The sequence below is a fragment of the Heterodontus francisci genome, chromosome 18 (genome assembly GCF_036365525.1).
Source record: "Heterodontus francisci isolate sHetFra1 chromosome 18, sHetFra1.hap1, whole genome shotgun sequence".
Lineage (NCBI taxonomy): Eukaryota > Metazoa > Chordata > Chondrichthyes > Heterodontiformes > Heterodontidae > Heterodontus > Heterodontus francisci.
Genome location: NC_090388.1, coordinates 12,275,992 through 12,282,164, shown reverse-complemented (window position 1 = coordinate 12,282,164; position 6,173 = coordinate 12,275,992). Strand labels below are relative to the sequence as shown.

General features: G+C 45.8%; 1 long non-coding RNA gene across 1 annotated transcript in view; it reads right to left on the bottom strand.

Moving 5' to 3' along the window:
* Window positions 1-880: 880 nt before the first annotated feature.
* The window catches only part of LOC137379448 (uncharacterized), a 142,986-nt gene continuing 137,693 nt past the window's right edge, over window positions 881-6,173 (bottom strand). The window contains exon 3 of the long non-coding RNA XR_010976815.1: window positions 881-1,266. This is a non-coding gene — a long non-coding RNA (uncharacterized lncRNA). The remainder of the gene's footprint in view (window positions 1,267-6,173) is intronic.

Sequence of the window (6,173 nt, the reverse complement as noted above, 5' to 3'; positions counted from 1 at the left end):
CATAAAGTTCAGCTTTTGCTATGAACTTCCTTTCAAAGCATTGTAAAAAGTTCGACTATTTGCAGGTCTCTCAAATGTCCACTGAACATCCTTCTTTCCAGTTTTTTAAAACACACAGAATTCTAAGTCTTTAATACAAAGACAAAACCTTGCACAAAGTTTAAAGTTCACCCCTTCCCACCATCCGCTACACTCATGATGATTATTCGACCCCATTCCCCACCAGTATCATGCCTGCTTTCCCCAGAAGGGGTGGCACAGTGGCGCAGTGGTTAGCACTGCAGCCTCACAGTTCCAGGAACCCAGGTTCGATTCTGGGTACTGCCTGTGCGGAGTTTTCAAGTTCTCCCTGTGACCGCGTGGCTTTTCGCCGGGTGCTCCGGTTTCCTCCCACAGCCAGACTTGCAGGCTGATAGGTAAATTGGCCATTGTAAATTGCCCCTAGTGTAGGTAGGTGGTAGGGATTATGGGATTACTGCAGGGTTAGTATAAATGGGTGGTTGTTGGTCGGCACAGACTCGGTGGGCCGAAGGGCCTGTTTCAGTGCTGCATCTCTTAAAAAAAAAAGGGGAAGTGAAGGCACGGGAGTGCCGGCTGCCGTGCTGAAGATCGCAGCGGTCCTGTAAAATCCCAGGTAAGTTTATTTAAAATGTATTCATGGTGCTCATTTCAAATTGCAAAGCTGGGTCCTGTCACCCAGCGGCGGGGTTGTGGGGGGCCGCCATGGAGCCTTGCCGCCATCAGGAAGATCAGGCCTGGCCCTCCCGTCTCCCCCTGCCACGGAGCCCGACCTCGGGAGCCCTGTAAAATCCAGCCCCTTATGTGCAGGGCATTAAACCATATGTGTGTTTTGTCAATCATGCATGAGATTAACATGAGATTTACAGAAATTGCAAATTGTATTTAAATGCATGGAAATTAGCCACGGGCTGTTACAATGGAGACTGCTTCATGCTGAGCGCTACCGAAACAGAACTCAGACACCAGGGTTAACGCTGCACTCATTCTGAAACATCCCAGAAGGAATAACGTCCATTTCAGTGGCTAACCTGGGGTCATTCTGGTTCCAGAGCAACAAGGAGGCTGTTTTTCCTGTTCAGTTGTCCGTAAAGTAATGTGAAGTTAAAAATAGAAACTGGATGACAGCAAACACACGACGTGAGCAAACGACAAGAGCCTTTTCAAATCCATCCAGATTCCCATCAGCTAAAAGAAAAATATTGTGGATACTGGAAATCTGAAATAAAAACAGGAACCAGGCAGCATCTATGGAGAGAGAGAAACAGAGTTAACGTTTGCAGGTCGGTGACTGTTCATCAGAACTAATGGATGTCAGAGATGAAACAGCATTGAAATGAGTGCAGAGCCAGAGAGAGGTTGGGGGTGGGGATGAGGTCTGTATTCTGCTGTCAACTCTGTGCCTCTCTTTGTGTTTCTGTACTTATCTTATTATCACCTCCTACTGCCTCCATACTATCATCATCCCTTTTGTCATTTAATCACTCCTGCACCATCACAGACATCTCCCTTGTCTGATTCCATTCTTATCTATTGGACAGAGCCAGAGTATCACTTGCAACAGCTTCTCTTCCTACTCCTGCACAGTTACCTCTGGTGATCCCCAAGGATCTATCCTTGGCCCCCTCTTATTTCTCATCTACATGCTGCCTCTCGACGACATAATCCAAAAGCACGGCGTTAGTTTTCACATGTACGCTGACAACACCCAGCTCTACCTCACCACCACCTCTCTCGACTCCTCCACTGTTGCTAAGTTATCAGACCGCTTATCTGACATCCGGTACTGGATGATCAGAAATTTCCTCCAAATAAATATTGGGAAGATCAAAGCTGCTATCTTCAGTCCCCGCAACAAACCCCATTCCTTAGCTACCGACTCCGTCCCTCCCCATGGCAACTGTCTGAGGCTGAACAAGACTGTTGGCAACCTTGGTGTCATATTTAACCCTCACAAGTTACCAACCACATATCCACATCATCACAAAGACCGCCTATTTTCACCTTCATGATATTGCCTGACTTCACCCTGTCTCAGCTCATCTGCTGCTGAAAGATTCATTCATGCCTTCGTTACCTCTAGACTTGACTATTGCAATGCACTCCTGGCTGGTCTCCTACATGCTACCCTCCATAATCTTGAAGTCATCCAAAAGTCTGCTGCCCATCTTCTAACTCACACCAATTCCTGTTCACCTACCACCCCTGTGCTCGCTGACCTACACTCGCTCCCGTTTGAGCAACGCCTCCATTTTAAAATTCTCATCCTTGTTTTCAAATTCCTTCGTGGTCTTGCCCCTCCCTATGTCTGTAATCTCCTCCAGTGCCAAAACTCTTCAAGATATCTGCTCTCTAACTCTGGCCTCTTGAACGTCCCTGATTTAATCACTCCATCTTTGCTGGCTGTGCCTCCAACTACCTCGGCCTTAAACTCTGGAATTCCCTCCCTAAACCTCTCCACCTCACTTTCCACCTTTAAGTCGCTCCTTAAATCCTCCTTAAATCCTCCTTAAATCCTAAATTTTGCTTTGTAATGCTCATGTGAAGTGCCTTGGGGTGTCTTATTATATCAAATACAAGTTGTTGTTGTTGTTCTTTCTCTGCTGTCCTGCCCTTTCCCATCGGGGACATGGATGGAATGTCATCTGTAGCTCAGTTGGCAGCACTTTTGTCTCTGAGTCAGAAGGTTATAGATTCAAGTCCAGAGACTTGAGCACAAATATCAAAACTGACACTCCGGTGCAGTACAAACAGAGTGCTTGCTACCTTTCAAATGAGGAGTTAAAGCAAGGACCTGTCTGCCCTTTCAGATGGGTGTAAATGATCCCATGACACTATTTTGAAGAAGAGCATGGGCAACTGCTTTCCTATCCGATATTCATCTCTCAACCAACATCACTAAATACAGGTGTTGTGGTCATTCCCGCATCGCTGCTTGTGGGATCTTGCTGTGTGCAAGTTGGCAGCTACATTTCCGATATTACAACAGTGACTACACTTCAAGAAGTACTTCACTGTAAAGCATTTCGGGATGTCCTGAGGTTGCGAAAGTTTATATATATATATATATATATATATATATATATATATATATGTGTGAATCTTTACTTTCTTTTGCATTGGAAAGACTGCCACAAAGGATCTCAAGATAATGGAGGAGACCAGAATGGTAAAGAATACTGGTTCCTCCCTTTCTAGTTGCAGAGATTAAAAACGAGAGGTACCAGAGGAGAGCGAAAAATATCAAAAGAGAACAAAGTAACAAGAAATAAACTGGTAGAGAACAAAATAAGCAATTACACACTCTTGAAATGATGTTTTTACAAGAGTGCCTAAACTCAGCTCCTGCCCTTTCCTGCTTGTTATCGAAATTATGACTATATTCCCTAATAAAGAAAACAAATTTAAATCCTGTTAGTTACCAAGAAACAAGAATAAATTCTTTCATTTTAGTGATCAGCTCACACAGTTGTGATGATTATCAGAGAGTACCAGTTGGTGAAATGTTTGTTTAAATGAGATTCTCGGGGCTGGGGCGACTGTGAGTTGTTGTCCATTACAGGAAATGGGCAGCAGGCACGAGGGAGTACCACCAACTCCAAGTTCTCCTCCAGGTCATTCACCTCCTGACTTGGACAAATTCTGGAATTCCCAACTTTACAGCATTGCGGAAGTGCCTTCACCACATAGACTGTAGCGGTTCAAGAAGGCAGCTCACCACCACCATCTCAAGGCCAATTAGGAATGGGCAATAATCTCCCGCCTTACCACTAACACCCACATCTCATGAATGAATAATATATTTTTCAAAAATACAGGGTCCCTTATCTAAGCAGCAACAGCCCGACATAGTCATACTCACAGAATCATACCTGACAGACAATGTCCCAGACACCACCATCACCATCCCCGGGTATGTCCTGTCCGACCGGCAGGACAGACCCAGCTGGCAGCACAGTGGTATACAGTAGGGAGGGAGTTGCCCTGGGAGTCCTCAACATTGACTCTGGACCCCATGAAGTCTCATGGCATCAGGTCAAACATGGGCAAGGAAACCTCCCGCTGATTACCACCCACTGCCCTCCCTCAGCTAATGAAAAAGTGCTCCTCCATGTTGAACACCACTTGGAGGAAGTACAGAGGGTGGCAAGGGCACAGAATGTACTCTGGGTGGGGGACTTCAAAGTCCATCACCAAGAGTAGCTCGGTAGTACCACTACTGACCGAGCTGGCCGAGTCCTAAAGGACACAGCTGCTAGACTGTGTATGTGGCAGGTGGTGAGGGAACCAATAAGAGGGAAAAATATACTTGACCTCATCCTCACCAATCTGCCTGCCGCAGATGCATCTGTCCACGACAGTATTGGTAGGTGTGACCACTGCACAGTCCTTCTGGAGACGAAGTCCCGCCTTCACATTGAGGATACCCTCCATCGTGTTGTGTGGCACTGTCACCGTGCTAAATGGGATAGATTTTGAACAGATCTAGCAATGCAAAACTGGGCATCCATGAGGCACTGTGGGCCATCAGCAGCAGCAGAATTGTACTCAACCAAAATCTGTAACCTCATGGTCCAGCATATCCCTCACTCTACCATTACCATCAAGCCAGAAGACCAACCCTGCTTCAGTGAAGATTGCAGGAGGGCATGCCAGGAGCAGCACCAGGCGTTCCTCAAAATGAGGTGTCAACCTGGGGAAGTTACAACATAGGGCTATCTGTGTGCCAAACTGCATAGGCAGCATGCGATAGACAGAGCTAAGCGATCCCAGAACCAATGGATCAGATCTAAGCTCTGCAGTCCTGCCACATCCAGTCATGAATGGTGGTGGACAATTAAACAACTAACTGGAGGAGGTAGCTCCACAAATATCCCTGTCCTCAATGATGGGGTATCCCAGCACATCAGTGCAAAAGATAAGGCTGAAGCATTTGCAACAATATTCAGTCAGAAGTGCTGAGTTGATGATCCATCTCAGCCTCCTACTGAAGTCCCCAGCATCACAGATGACAGACTACAGCCAATTCCATTCACTTCGTATGATAGCAAGAAATGACTGAAGGCACTGGATACTGCAAAGGCTATGGGTCCTGACAACACTCCGGCAATAGTACTGAAGACCTGTGCTCCAGAACTTGCTGTGCCTCTAAGCCAAGCTGTTCCAGTACAGCTACAACACTGGCATCTACCCTGCAACGTGCAGTATTTAAACCAGAATAAGTCTTGCAAGATAACGTGCAGGATGCTGTGTGGCACAACATGGCGTGCAACTCTGCGGGTACTTTGATAAAGACTTATCATGTGTCGAAAACTCACATACACCTGAAAGCACACGCCCTAACTTTTACTGCCATGTTTCGTGAGTAATGGGTAAGTAGAGCAACTTGACTCCCTTACATGGATTTCAATGCCGAGTTTGTTGGTAAGGTAGTGTTATAGCACAGCCTGAGGAGGAGCAGGGTAACTCAGAACTCATGGTCAAAACCATGTTGCTCCTTGCTCTAGGTTTATGAATGTTGGTCACTTGGATCAGGCACTCGTGGAACTGTACCCCAGCAGGAATCTGTGATTTCAGGAAGAGTGGGAATGTGGGCATGTGCAGCGGGGAGAGGGTTGATGTAGAGAAAATGTTTCCACTTCCAGGAAAACACAAGGGAACAGAAATATAACAGTCACCAATAAATCCAATAGGGAATTCAGGAGAAGTTCTTTACCTAGAGAATGTTTAGAATCTGGAATGTGCTACCACTGGGAGTGGTTGAGGTGAATAGCATCGACATATTTAAGAGGAAGCTAGGTAAGTACATGAGGGAGAAAGGAATAAAAGGATATGGTCATGCGATAAAATGAAGAGAGGAGGAAGAAGGCCTGTTTGGAGCATAAACACTGGTATAGACCAGTTGAGCTGAATGGCCTGTTTCTGTGCCGTATGTAAATCTTTAAAAAAATGTTTATAAATACAAATAAGTAAAAAATACAACCACAGGAGGTTGCTAACTGCTAGAGAAGGTTCCTTGGGTGACACAGCCCCAGAAAGGTTAAAATCCATGCGCTGCAGGCAGGATCTTTCATTCAGCCCTCTGGATGACGTCAGCATTCAGTGACGCTGAGTGAGTGGTCCTAACAAATATAAACATGTTCTGTAATATGCCT